The sequence below is a fragment of the Myotis lucifugus genome, unplaced genomic scaffold (genome assembly GCF_000147115.1).
Source record: "Myotis lucifugus unplaced genomic scaffold, Myoluc2.0 scaffold_662, whole genome shotgun sequence".
Taxonomy (NCBI): domain Eukaryota; kingdom Metazoa; phylum Chordata; class Mammalia; order Chiroptera; family Vespertilionidae; genus Myotis; species Myotis lucifugus.
Window position 1 is genome coordinate 1 of NW_005871710.1, and position 15,681 is coordinate 15,681.

Genomic DNA, 15,681 nt, shown 5'->3' on the forward strand with positions numbered 1-15,681 from the left:
TCTTTTTTTTAAATATATATATTTTATTGATTTTTTACAGAGAGGAAGGGAGAGGGATAGAGAGTTTGAAACATCGATGAGAGAGAAACATCGATCAGCTGCCTCCTGCACACTCCCCACTGGGGATGTGCCCGCAACCAAGGTACATGCCCTTGACCGGAATTGAACCCGGGACCCTTGAGTCTGCATGCCAATGCTTTATCCACTGAGCCAAACCGGTTAGGGCAGGACTCTCTCTTTTATTCTACTCCATCAGACCAATAAATTTACTTCTAAAATAGAATTTTCTGTAGTTCATTCCAATATGCACATAATAGAATCAACTTATTTTATAGCTATACATTAAATGATAAAATTTTAATTGAAAATAAATTATAAATGAAAATGAAAGCATAATGTTTAATCAGTTAACAAAGGTAACATGTCATTCCATTAAAGTTTGACTTATATACATCTTTTTGGGAACATACCTGCTGTGTAACCTGATACAGAAATAGCTAGAAATGTGTAAGTACATGCCATTTGTACTGTTAGTGGATACAGTGGCTTTAGAATAGTGTACTTAGCATAGTGGAGTAAATGGACACAATTATTGTTTTTTAGTATGTACTCACAGCAAATATTTCTTTCCTTTTTACTTTGTATTTATGGTATGAGATATTTTTTGCTTGTTTTTTTATTAATTCCCACCCAAGAATATTTTTTATATTGATTTTTAGAGAGAGTGGAAGGCAGGGAGGGAGGGGGAGAGAAACATCGATGTAAGAGAGACACATCGATCGGTTGCCTCCCATCCACTCCCTGACCAGGTCTGGGGATCAAACCTGTAACTCAAATATGTGCCCTTGACCATAAATCGAACCCGAGATCCTTCAGTATACAGGCCAACGCTCTAACCACTGAGCTTACCAACCAGGGAGGTATGAGATCTTTTAAAAATCATTTTGTATTTTTGTAAAAGTTACCTAAAGATAAAGGGAAATTATTAATGTTTTAAATTAGAAGTTAGTGAGGTCTTGGGGAAAAAAGATGAAATATTATATACATATCAAAAAAGCCACCTCCTGTACATCCCATAAGATCTTATAGATAATGGAGACCAGAAAAATCTAAGAGTAGACCTCAAGAATAAGCAGGTTAAATTCTAATATCCTTTTACTAAAAATGAGTTCAGTGAAAAGCAATGACTTTAGGGTGAAGTATGGGGCCCCAGCAAACAGTAGATATTGCTCTGAGCAAGATAACTAATCAGATAGTGTAAACCTAAGTATGCAAAGTGAGCTGGGATCCAGTGTTTTTATAGGAGGTTATTTTGATTATCAATAGATGTATATTAACTTAATGATTTTATGAAGAACATGTAACCTTGGTCATTTGAAATGAGAAAAAAAAAAGAAAACTACCAGAATCAGCTAATGTGTACTATAGAAAATAACTCCCCTCACCTGGTGATCCCCTACCATCTGTGTGTATGTTAGCAAGATTTTTGAAGAGAGGTTGGAGAAGGAGCAAAAGGAAAGTGTTTGTTGAATATGGCCTGTGCACCAGGCACTGAAGTTATCTCACTTACTCCTCCCTGAACCTTTGGATCATCTACATGGTGGTATTTCCATTTTATAGACAAGAAGACTAAGGCTCCGTCAGGCTAAGTAATTTGGTAGAAAGTATATCTAGGACAGTCTGATTCTAATCCTGTGCCGCCTGCTCCCTGGCCAGCTTGTTCTACCAGACACACTTCTATGGCACCTTTCTCATATAATCATATATAGCCTTGGGTAACATATAACCTCGTCTTATCTTTTCTGCTTTGGATGGTGGAAATGGAAATGCTGGGATGTGCATGCCAGTATCTGAAAGACATTAAGGAAAATGAGTCACCTGCTGAATGCATTGAACATCTTTGTATTATGAGATCTGCATGGAGAAATAAAGTACCCAGTGATTTTTCTTCTTAAAAAGAATTGAATCTCTCTCCTGAGTAGAGATTGTTGGCAAGTTGATGTGCAATCATGGTCAGCAGAAAAGAAATGTAAGCAATAATGAAAAGCGTGTGTACTAGGAATGCCTTTAGCTCCAGAGTTGAAGAGAGGGCCTTTGGGTAATGGTGCTAAAATGAGGTAGATTTCAGGCATGAAAAAAATTCTGGAAGAAAAGACGGTTTACAAAAAATGAGATTAAAAGCAGGCATGATAAGGAGTTACTCTTCAACTCCTTTGTAAGGTGGTGCAAATTGCTTTTGTGTCACCCTCTTCCCCCAAAATAATTGTTTTAAAGAAAGAGAAGAACATATTTTTGAGGTTACTCATCACCTTTTGGCTTTAGGCCCCAAAGCTTCAGAAGTTGAAAGGAATGTTGTATGTTGCAGATGCTTCCTGGGTTTAGAGCTGTGACCTGACTCCCAAACAATGATGACATCAATGCTGAAGGATACTGTTCTCCCATGTCATGTAATTCCAATTGCACCATGGGGCAGTCTTTACGAAAGTAGGGGGAGAGAAAGCAGTCTGATTGATATTGTGAACTAAACCAAAGGAAGGTTATTTAGTGTGCCTTCTCTGGTATGTAAAGATTTTTTTATTGTATTCTAGTTCTGAGATAACTATAGATAAACCTGTCTTGCCTGAGTGTATTTTTAAAAGGTCTCCGTATTGATCACATACTTCTGTGGTGTCTTCATGATCAGTTTGGACTCCCTAGACCAAAATATTCCAGTGATTAAGAAAAACTGCCCTTCACAGAAGAATCAAGGAAATTCTGTTTCCATTATTTAGTTTTTGACATCTTTAGAGGGACACAGCAAATTTCTTTTACTAGTTGGCCTTGAAATAGGATATGGATTTCCCCTGTACTGTGCTACTGAGTCTCAGTTTTATTCTTGTTAGCATGAGGTTAAGTAACAGAACCATGAAAACTCCATAAAACAGATTGTACCCAAATCCTGTCCACCTACATTCCCTGGAGCTTACTGACAGTGATTTGTGATTTTTATGATTAATCCTACCCAGTGGGCCATGCATTTCAAGTGTTACTCTTCGTAAGAGAATCTAACTATTCAAAATGTTCTCTGTGGCCTCCTTTCTTGCCCTCTGTCTTTATTTTCTTCCCTGCCCTGGGCTTCATTCTTTTCTGGAGCGACTGCCAGTCTCTATGGCCGTGCTCTGCACAGCACAATCCACAGTTAGCACTTATTCACGACTTCATTTGGTCATTAACAGTGTAGGTGGGGGTAGCTGGGACTCCCCAGGGCTGGCAGGAGAGAGACACTGAAAGTCTCAACCACAGTCTGAACCTGTTGCCCATTGTGAAATGGAGAGGTTCCTCTTGTAGGAAAGGGGAAGCTGGAGAGCCAGTGAGCATACAGGACTTGCCCCCACCTCGTGTCTAGGCAGAACTCATGAAAAACAACGAGTAAACCATAGTTGCCTGTGCAACAGTTATTTCACTTTTGGACCCCCTTTCCTACATCTTATCAAAATACCCTCTCAGGAAAGGCTCTACTAACCTTGCTGATACAGAGTCTAACTGCCCGGTAAGGCTGTTGTTTATTCTCCCAGTGGTGCCTACACTTTTAATGGTGGTGTCCAGAGACCCTGCTTGGCGCACCAAGAAGCTATGGATTGTAAGGTTCAGCTAGCGAGTTGGTGAGGCATTCCTGAAACATGATGGCTTCTTAGTTCCCATGAAATCGCCCTCGGCACCTCACAGCCCATCCACAAGCTACTACCGTGTCTGTCACGAGTCTGATCCTGCCCTTGTGGTTGACAGACAGGACAAAAGTCTACACATGCTGGTGGCTGGTAACACAATGGGGGAGCTCTGCGTTATGCCGCCTGGGGGTGCAACAGCCCAGGGCCAGCAATGGGCCTTCTGGACACCCTCAGAATGGATCATTTGTCCAGCTGGGCTCCTTTCCCTTATCCCTGGTTAGTGAGGGATGACCACCAGCGTGGCCTGCCTCCCCCCTCTGCTGCACTGTCTGCTCCACTGGAGTGGGAAAGAGGTCAGTAGACAAATCCACAACAGGCTAAACATTGGATTATACTTTTGCCATAAGTCTTCCCAGCTGACCTAAGAACTGCATTATGAACGGGGAGGAGGGTGGCTCACTGAGCAACTCCTTTAAAGAGAGATTGAGCCCATAGGAAGTCTGCCTGCTCCCAGTGTTCCACATGGCCACATGATTGTTTCGCGTTTTTAAGCAATTAATTGCAAGGTATGTGTGTATACTTTACATGTAAACTTAAAAAGCAACTACAGAGTTTCACCCTTCTCCATAACAACCACTGATCTGCCCATTGTAGATTATGGTGCCCAGAGCACCACCATTCTACTGAACATATATTCTTTTTTTATGTCAACTAATGAAATGCTCTATTTTAACTGTCCTTTGCTTGGATTATTAAGCTCTTCAGTTACACCTCAAAGTTAGCCCTATATTGAAAAGGTCAGTGTCAAACTAGGAGTAGTTGGAAAGTCAGGGTTATTCTTGCTTGGCAATCTGGCCCTGAAAGAGTGGGTTTCTGTTCCCAGAGGCAAAGGAACTGTTGTTGTGCTTTAGTGGTGATATGCAAGTGGATTTATTAGCGTTGTGCAGGACGTAGACAGTCATCATGATACGTGGTAAATTCTGAAAGGGGCCAGGGGTTAAGAAGAGGAAGATTCCATGTCAGACACCTTGGCTAAGAGTTGAAATACAATGGAGCAATTAGTTTGAAAATTATGAGTGACCTTCTCAACTTCGTCCTAAACCCTCATGTCTGCAGGTACAAACCAAAGGAGGGATTTGGGGGTGAGGGATTCTCTAAGGGAATTCTTGTGAGATTCTCTTAGGTGTGTTGGAGGGTGAGTGGTGCTGATATCTCTGCTAGAAACCCAGAATAACCCTGTATGCCTACACTTCAGCCTCAGACCCATAGCAGCCTCCTGAGTCTTCCAGGCAGAAGAGGAGAAAGAGGTGTTTCCTGAAGAACATGTTCAGACCAGCAAGGAGCACCCATCTCAATGATGTTGTTTCCTCTTGACTCCCTGAATGCAGTCCCCCTGCCCCTCACTCTACCCCAATCCTGCTGACCTAGACTTCCTTTAGAGGAGGGAAAAGAAAGCCATCCCACCCCAAAGTGTTAACATTCCAATATGAGGACTTCCTGATGTTCTAGGACAGGTGATGAGGCGACCCAGGCAGATGGTCCAGATGGAAATGCCGGCGAAATAATACCCATTGGTAAAAAACAAACAAGAATGCCTTTACAATAACAATATGTTTTGTTTGTGAGTAACAATTTCTGTTTTTATTTCTCTCCCAAACATATTTCTCATTAGATTTGTTCCTTTGGGTATTTTCAACTTATTTCTGTGTTTTGATGGAAGAAGTGGCAAGGAAGTTCTCAATTAACTTTTTAGTGCCCTTCTCTGGGAAGGGCAGTTGGTAATCTTCTTAAATGTGCTTTTGAAAGCCTTCTAATGGCACCACCCAGAGTCCTGATGAACATTTGTGAACTGTGGTTGCCCCCAGGTCGAAAAGTTCCATATTTATGATGATAGACAGGAGCCACATGACTTCTAGTTTTGCTAAGGGGCGATTTTCTCTCTCATCTCACTCTCTCAGCTTCTCAGTGCAGGGCCAGAGGCTGTTTGTGTTCTCACTGGCTGCTTTCAGCTCTTTGCTCCCACTATTTCCAGGCAATTAGCAAAGTCTGTTTAGAGTTGAATTGTTATGTGCAGGCATTCTATTTTAATTCATTGTAATTAGAGGGACACATGTTAAACTTCTCCAAGAACTACTAGAATCCAGACTTCTGATTCCCAAACATTGGAATCTTTACCTACTTTATAAACAAAACATTAGACTGGAATATTAAAAATGACAACTAGCAGTATTCACCCAGCTAGGAGAATGTATGCATTCTACTGCAGTAACTTCAGAATCATGCTAGAGACCTACAGCTCTTTTCCCCCCTTTTACTTCTTCAGAAATTCTTTTCCTTAATTGCAATGTAAAAAATACTAATTTGTAATTGGGCCCCAGCTAGGTTGTATTTATTATAGTGCTGATGTTAGATCATCACAAACTAGCCACAGATGGTGGCCCATGTTTTCCTTGTCTTACCTAATAAAAGACAAACATGCAAATTGACCATACTTTTGCTAAGCCTTAAGCCACGCCCACCAGCCAATCAGAGCGACTATATGCAAATTAACCCAACCAAGATGGCGGCCGGCAGCCACGGAGCTGGAGCAAGCAGGAGGCTTGGTTGCTCCAGTGATGGAGAAAGCCAGCCTGCCGTGGCCCGGCTCTGAGCTCCACGCAAAGCAACACAGTTTCAATTATAGAAGGTAAATAAACCCCAGATACCTGCTTCCAGCAGGCCATGGCCACAGACCTGGAGCGAGCAGGAGGCTTGCTTGCTCCAGTGATGGAGGAAGCCAGCCTGCTGCCGGCTCTGAGCTCCACTCAAAAGCAACAAAGGTTCAATTATAGAAGGTAAATAAGCCCCAGATACCTGCTTCTAGCAGGCTCTGGCCACGGAGCTGGAGCGAATTAAAAAAAAAAAAAAAAGGAAAGGCTGGGAGCATTAGTCGCCAGGGGGTTTGGGCAACCTGAAAACAGCCATCAGCCCCTCACCCAGGCTGGCCAGGCACCCCAGCGGGACCCCCACCCTGATCCAGGACACCCTTCAGGGAAAACCAGCAGGCCCCCACCCGTGCACCTGGCCTCTATTCTATATAATAAAAGGGTAATATGCAAATTGACCCTAACAGCAGAACGACTGGGAATGACTAGTCACTCTGACACACACTGACCACCAGGGGGCAGACGCTCAATGCAGGAGCTGCCCCTGGTGGCCAGTGCGCTCCCACAGGGGGAGCTCTGCTCAGCCACAAGCCAGGCTGACGGCTGCCAGTACAGCGGTGGTGGTGGGAGCCTCTCCTGCCTCCTCAGCAGCACTAAGGATGTCCGACTGCAGCTTAGGCCTGCTCCCTGCTGGCAAGTGGACATCCCCCAAGGGCTGCCGGGCTGCCAGAGGGATGTCTGACTGCCAGCTTGGGCCTGATCCCCCCAGGGAGCGGGCCTAAGCTAGCAGGTGGACATCCTCTGAGTGGTCCCAGACTGCAAGAGGGCATAGGCCGGGCTGAGGGGACCCTCCCCCCCCCCTGAGTGCACAAATTTTTGTGTACCGGGCCTCTAGTCTGTTTAATAATACCAGTCCGTCTTAGAGCTGAAGAAATAGGTTCAATCTCTTATTTGATTGCTATTAGCAGTGAAATGGGATTGTCAAAGATAGTATTTGTATGAGAAGGTATTTTCTTCCCTGATAAAGCTTATCCGCTTTCACAATAATTTTTAGTTCCAAAATAATATGGCTGTTTCTGGAGATGAATAGGCGAGACGCTGGGAAATGAGGCCAGGACCCAGCCTTGCACTCTCGGGCTCTCCTCCCTATTCAAACTGCGACCTTTCGTCGGGTCCTACGTGTGAGAAGGCTGCTTCTTAAGGCAAGGCCTGGTCAGCTCCTGGCGAGGCCGGTGTTAACTGGCACCTGTATCCCAGAGGAAGGTAATTCCCCTGTGGCAGCTACCGGCAGGCAGCTGTTGGAACAAGGATGGAATATATAACGAAGCTCTGGTAATAACGAGAGAGAAAAGAAACCTGGGTTTTCAGAGCTCTTTTTTTCCTTGAGGGGTTGGAGTGTTTTTGTTTCACTTGAGTTTAGTGTTCCAGAGGAGGAGGGTTTTGGTGAAAACTGAACAGGAATTCTGACCAACAGGAATCCCATATCAGGTGGAGATGTTTCTCCTTTGAAGAAGGTGTGAGTGCGGCCAAGCAGCACTAAAGCCAGGGGAGCCGAGGTGATAGTTTGGAATGTCATGGAGAGCCCTGAGTGGTGGCTGAGGGGAGTCAGCAAGTTGCCTGGGGAGGCCGATGTGAGTGTTGCCGAGCTTGCTGGTGTAGGCATGGCTGCCGGGAGCACATGTCTGAACTCGTCAGACCCAACAATGCAGAGGGTCAAGAGGTAAACTCTCAAGTCAAGCAGGCTGACAAAGCCCAAGGCTCCCCCAAGCCAGAGCCTCCTTCCAGCCTTTCATTCATTCTAGAAGTGAAATCTGAGCCCTGGAGAGATTCCTGCCTCCCTGGTGCTTACATATTGGGGGTGGGGGGTGGGGTAGGGGTGGGGGTCGGCAAGAAGTAAGCAAGTAAACAAAATGTCTAATGTGTCCAATGGTGTTAAGTACTATGGGAAGATAATGAGTTCTCAGGGGTGTGGTCATCCTGATGTCCTTCGGCTGCGTCCGGTTGGGGCAGTTCTGAGAATACCCGTCACTCTTGTGGAGATGACCTGGGTTAACTCTGCGTACGTGTTTTATACAACACTGGGCAGGGACATTTCCAAGTCAGCCCACTTGCATTTCCCTCTTCGTTAAACCAGAATGTGGAGGCTCAGGAAAGAACTCGGAGACCTGTTAGTGAGACATCAGCCATCCTGTAAGTGGTTATATAATTAGATAGCTAATGTACCTGTTTATCCTAAAGCCACCTTTTATTTGCAGGGATCTAACTTGTTCAAAACTCTCACAGAGATTTATTTATTGCATCATTTTAGTCTCATACTCTGTGAGGCAGGAAGGGTGGATGTTGAAACACAGAACTTAAGATAAATGACCAGGGTTAATAATTGCCATATTTAACAGCTGCTATGGTGAGGGCTGCCACTGCTATGGCCCAGTGGTCATGAACAAATGGTGCGGCTATAGGGAGAACTGGCTGAATATCCACCTTGCATATGCCAGGTTTACTTGCTTACTTTGTAGTCTGATTTTGCAAACATTGGTAAGGTGATAGAAATAATTGGGTAACCAGACCCCCCCACTGCTTTGAAAAGCAGCACTCTGTTGTATGCATAAGTAATGTATATTTGCTTTTTATTTTTTGTTGTAAAATCAAACTCCTTACCTCCATTCGACTCATGAGAATATAAGAACAGAAGGGTTCAGACACTTTGCTCGGCCACATGCTGGCACAGGATCTGTGGCAGCCCTAGTATTTACTGGGCTTTTATTAAGCAGTGAACTGTGTTACTGTATGCTAGGCACTGGGTTTAGCAGTTTTCATAAGTTACTTCACACAACAAACCATAATATAAGCAATATTATTACTATATTTGTTATCTTATTGATGAGGAAACTGCACATGAAACATGACCAAGGCAACCTTTCCAAGGTAACGTGCTCAAGATCTCACAGATATTACGTTGAAATTGGTTCAAGCCCAATTCTGTCTCTTTCCAAAAGTTATACCTCCCAGTCACCATCCTAAATTCACTATAGAATTACTTAGGATTCCTAGAAAATTACAACTTCTTCAGATTTCTGCCATGAGCACTTTTTGTTAGATGCTGCAGTCTTATATGTTTGTACTTACCCTAGAAAGTCCCTTAGACTTGATCATATAAATATCTATGTAGATATATTTTGATCGTCACCTGAGGACATGTTTTTTATTGATTTGAGAGAGAAGAAAGGAGAGGGAGAGAGAGAGAGAGAGAGAGAGAGAGAGAGAGAGAGAGAGAGAGAGAGAAACATTGATTGGTTGCCTCTATAAGCACTTCAACCAGGGATGGAACCCAATCCAGGTAGGTGCCTGACCGGGAATTGAACCATGACCCTTCAGTGCATGAGACAATGGTACAACCAACTGAGCTACACTGGCCAGGGCTTGATCCTATATTTTATGATTATTGAAATATCATTTATAAATCATAGCATGACTTACAAAGTCTCACAAGGCTACCTGATTTTATTCCATCTTTAATATTTTGAACATTTTTAGAAATGAAATTATATTACAATTGGTTTTCTTAATGGAGAACCTTCTTTTTACCCCATAATAACCTAATACTGCTTTGGCCCCACGTTACTGATAATTCTGTCTTTAGGGTAGAATTAATTCTAAAACTATTTTCCCAATATCTGCTTTTGTTGTGTTTAGTTTTATGTCACAGGAGCGACTGCTAATTTTTGTTTCTTTGATGGCAATTTTATTAAATCTATTAGACTTGCAGAAATCAATGCTCTTCCTTCTATCATTGATATTAGCTACACAAGTGGTGTAATTTTTTTTTCAGACTGGTTACGTACAGCCAAAGTGAGTTTGTACAAGGCACCCTGTGAGGCATATTGAAGAGGAACTGTGACAGAGCAATCAATGTGGGGTGTGTCGTGTTCCTAAATTTGGGATTTTAGCTGCTTCTTCCTATCATGATAGATTGTACAGGGTGGGGCAAAAGTAGGTTTACAGTTGTTTGTATGGAAAATAATACAGTAGTTAATAAATAATAGTACAGCCCTAGCCGGTTTGGCTCAGTGGATAGAGCGTCAGCCTGCGGACTCAAGGGTTTCGGGTTCGATTCCGGTCAAGGGCATGTGCCTTGGTTGCGGGCACATCCCCCGTAGGGAGTGTGTAGGAGGCAGCTGATAGATATTTCTCTCTCATCGATGTTTCTAACTCTCTATCCCTCTCCCTTCCTCTCTGTAAAAAATCAATAAAATATATGAAAAAAAATTAATAGTACAAAAATAAACTTTCAGGTACTCACAACTGTAAACCTACTTTTGCCCCCACCCTGTATTATTGTACTTGCTTAATTCAATGCGCCCCCTGGTGGTGCAACTAGTACATAATCAACGTGAGAAAAAATAATGGCAAAATTACAAGTATCAAGAGGCTATGAATCTAGATATGATCTTCTTATTCCCATTTGTAAGGCTCTCGAATGGATAGAATATTGTTTTCCCATCTTATTTTATATCCATCTGTAGCTATTTATATCATATTTGGGAAAAACAAGCATTAATAATTTGATAACAAACCTCCAGGTGACTTTTTAAAATAATTTATTTTTTTATGACAAAAGTAATACATGTATATTCTAGAGATGTTAGAAATACTGAATAAAGAGTGAAAGAATCATTTACAAACTAATGACCCACATGGATTAACATTTTGGTGTATTACCTATTTTTTTCTATATATGTAGACTGAAAGAAAGTCTAACACATACCGTTTTCTCTAGCATGATTTTTCCCACTTAATTATATGTGTGAATTTCATTCTGCATTATTATAGAGTTGGATCCTTCATTGTTAGTGACTTTAGTTTGATTGGTTCTATTGTGTACATCTTTGTAGATCATTGTAGATTATTTTCTTAAAGTTAATTGCTGGAAATAGAATGGCTGAATCAAAAAGATATGCAGAATTTTAAGGCATTTTATATTTATTGCTTGGTTATTTGTTAAAGTAAAGCATCTTTTTATTTGGCAATTTTTTCTAAACTTGAAGTTCCTAACGTTTGTATTCTTAGTCTGTGCCAGAAATTGTGCATTGTGTTTCACATGCCTCACTCTCCTTTAATGTTCACAACAACCTCGTGAAGTAAAAACTTTGTCCCCACTTTACAGAGAAGGAAAGTCAGGATTAAAAAATTAAATACTGCCCTGACCAGTTTGGCTAAGTGGATAGAGCGTCGGCCTGCGGACTCAAGGGTCCCGGGTTCGATTCTGGTCAAGGGCATGTACCTTGGTTGCGGGCACATACCCAGTGGGGAGTGTGCAGGAGGCAGCTGATCGATGTCTCTCTCTCATCGATGTTTCTGACTCTCTATCCCTCTCCCTTCCTCTCTGTAAGAAATCAATAAAATATATTTTAAAAAAAATTAAATACCTGTTATGTGATTTCAGAAGCAGGAAGATGATAGGTGTTAAGAAATTTGATAAAAATAGCACTCTGCATTCCTTGAATCTTGAACTCGGTGGAAACTAATACTGACAATTCTCCATAGAACAAAGAAGTTGAAGTGTCAACTGACGGTCATTGACACCAATTCAAACGCCAACAGAAATCCCCAATTTGGGGTGCAATGAAGAAAGAAATGTTATTTAGTGCAAACAGCTCAACTGTAATACAGCATGGCTGTGAAAACAGCACTGCCTGGAACAGCTCAGTGGTGCCACAGCAGGCCATTTCACTGCTGTGAGGCTGCCCCAGAGCCAGGCCGCCCTGCTCTTACCCTCTCCCACCCCCCTCCCAAAGTGCAGTACTGCAGCCAGAGAGGAACTGGCTCATAGAGACAGAAGTCCCTGTCCCTGTTGCTAATTGGTCAGAATAGAGCAGATCTGCTTGGTCCGAGCTGTGCAGCTCAGCTCCAATTGGATGGGAAAGCCTCAGTCTTACTGTTGATGTAGGACTCCAAGAACTCCTTCATAAGGGCTGACTCAGATGTAAAAACACAGTGCAGGCCGGCAGTTTAGTGCAGAGGCTTCTCTGTGGAGTACAGTTTGCATGAGAGGTCCATGTGCAGAAATGGCTGCTAGGCTTCTGCTTTTTTTTTTATTTGAGCCCAGTTAGTTCCCCAGATCCCTTCTTAGTGTCTCTTTTTTTTTTGCGGGGGGTGGGGGGGAAGAATGGAGATGGGGTTTCACAACGGTAATAGAGGAGGAAAAGGAAATAAATTTGGAAACATGAATAAAAACCTAAGTTTAGTCTCTGTCAATTAGGGCTTCATGTTAGAAGAAGAAATGCTAGACGACCAATGATTATTGTGTAATTACAGACTTTACAGGACTCCTAATATAAACATGATTTCACTAGATCTTGTAATTTTTTCATGAATATATTTTCTTTCACCACAATTAGTCTCAAACCTGGTTAAATTGCTCCCAGGTAGTCAAAAGTTGACTAGAAGTAAAGTGATATCAGAAAATCTTAAATTTGTGAACAAAACCAAACCTTTTGTGAGTTTTTAAATTTTAGCAATCTCCAACATCCTTTAAACTTGATCTCTCATTGTTGCTTACCAGAGACCTACATTTGACTTTTGCCATCTTTATTGATATTCTTAATATTATTACTAGTGGCCCAGTGCATGGATTCGTGCACCCATGGCTGAAGGTGGAATTGCGCTGCCCTGCGAGAAATCGGGCTCCCTCCTCTCTGGTTCCGGTGTGGATCACCCGAGAACTACCGCTGCCAAGTCACCATGCCGAGCGTCTGCCCCCTGGTGGTCAGTGCGGGTCATATGTACTGGATAGTCGGGTGGTCACTTAGCCTTTTATATATATAGACTAGAGGCCCAGTGCACAAAGTGCACTTGGGGGGGTCCCTCAGCCCGGCCTGTGCCCTCTCGCTGTCTGGGGATCGGGCCTAAGCTGGCAGTCAGACATCCCTCTGGCAGCCCGGGAACCCTCAGGGGATGTCCACTTGCCAGCAGGGAGCAGGCCTAAGCTGCAGTCAGACATCCTTAGCACTGCTGAGGAGGTGGGAGAGGCTCCCGCCACCACTGCTGTGCTGGCAGCCATCAGCCTGGCTTGTGGCTGAGCAAAACTCCCCCTGTGGGAGCACACTGACCACCAGGGGGAAGCTCCTGCATTGAGCATCTGCCCCCTGTTGGTCAGTGTGTGTCATAGTGACCAGTTGTTCCCAGTCGTTCTGCTGTCAGGGTCAATTTGCATATTACCCTTTTATTATATAGGATAGAGGCCTGGTACACAGGTGGGGGCTGGCTGGTTTGCCCTGAAGGGTGTCCTGGATCAGGGTGGGAGTCCCGCTGGGGTGCCTGGCCAGCCTGGGTGAGGGGCTGATGGCTGTTTGCAGGCTGGTCAAGCCCCCCAGCAGGGACCCTCACCCCATGGGGGTGTGGCCAGCCTGGGTGAGGGGCTGAGGGCTGTGTTCAGGCTGGCCACGGCCACGCGCTGGAGGCAGGTATCTGGGATTTATTTATCTTCTATAATTGAAACTTTGTAGCCTTGAGTGGATCTCAGGGCCGGCCAGGGCAGGCGGGAAGCTTGGCTTCCTCCATCGCCGGGGGCAACCAAGCCTCCTGCTTGCTCCAGCTTCGTGGCCGCCATCATCTTTGTGACAGAGTGAGGGAGTGATGGTTAATTTGCATATTACTCTTTTATTATATAGGATATAATTATTTTCATTATTTAAAACTCAGAAACAGATGTGGCAATAGAAAAAATATAAGTACCTAAGTATCACTCATCATTCACTGTTACAACTGCTGTGTATTTATTGTTCATTTTTGCTTTTCCCTGCCTCATCTGTGCATTAGGCACTTACCTCATATTTGCTGTTTTCGATCAGCTCTTCTCAGGCTCATCAACATTATATTTATTCTTAGAAAATAAACTTGTGAACCCCCTTCCTTAATGCCGCACTGAACCTGTCAGAGAAATCTCAAATAACCTTCAGTATAACCCCAGCATCTGTAGTTTCTCTTTGCCATTGTCTTCCTATAATAGTCATTGGACTTATTAGGAGTCTTTCTGCTTAATTTTTACAGCATTATTATTTTTGACACTCCAGCCATTTCCTTAAGGCGGTGAGTCTTGTGTTTTCCCTGAATCTCGATGTAACCTTGTTATGTTGATAAAGTACTCGGTCGTCATTACAATTCTCTGAAATGGCTTGAAGATGCTCAGCTCCTTTCCCACCCACTCTAATTTTTTTTTTTAGGAACAATTTTCTAGTTTATAGTCAAACTCATAAATCAGGCTTCTAAGTTCTACACACTTGATTTAACAAGAGTATGTGAGTGGCCTAATAAAATCCAGTTTTTTTCCCCTCTGCTTTCTTACTCTAGAGCTCAAAACCCATAGGACTCAAAACATTTCCACACAGATGAAGCCTGCTGAGAAGTGGAAAGGTTTTCTGTGAGTTTAATTTTGTAATCCTGAGAAAATGTATCTGTCATTATAGGGGCTACCGTTCCAGTGGCCTCTGGTTCTGGAGCTTTTTCTGCATTGTGTCTTCTGACAAGGACCACCGGCCTCTCTCCCACACCCCTGGGTCCTTGCAGCTCGGAAGCCAGGGGAACTGTTCCTGCTTCTGCTTCCTTGACCTCAGTCAGCAAAGGCAGGAAAAGATGCAACCAGTGGAGTTGGGATTTGCTCCAAAGTTGGAAGCCTTTCCCCTCTTGCCCCTACTTTCTTGAATTTCAGATGATTCTGATCTAAAGTATAAAGTACTTCAGTGACTTTCCTCATCCTCTTAGCCCAGGTATTCTCTTCTTGTTGCAGGTTCCTCGGCTGCCCATGGCTGCAGAGGGAGGTTGGGGTCTCTGGCCCATTGGCAGCCTCCTTGTCAGCAGGGCACTGGTCCGCTCTGCCCACTCCCATCTCCGCATCTCTGTGCTGGGCTGCATCTCTCCTGGGTCTCCAACCCTCTGCCCATTTTACTCCCCATCTCCTTGTTATGGAAACTCTGTGATTTTTGGTTCCCTTTTTTCCTTTTTCTGTACATAGCAGCTCTTCAAATCTATCACCCTGATTTTATTTCACACCTTTATTTATCATGAACCTCCTCAGGGCTTTTATTATTTGTACTTTGGGATATTTCTTTCATAGCTGATGAAGCCTGTAAACTTTGGGGCAAGAGAACCAGAGGGCCCTACAGCAACCCTCACCTTTCTATCAAGAATATATTCACCTTGAAAAGGGCTTTTCTGAGGTCAGTTTAAGCTAATAATTCTTCTAATGTTGTCACTCCCCTCTTCCCTTAAAAGTTCCTTTGAGTTCTTTCCCCTTTTTTAACCTCTAAGTGCATTCTGGGTAGAGTATTTTAGAACAGTTCTTGTCTGGAGACCTGTCTTTGTGCTTTTGGTTTTTTTGGATATAATCGTTT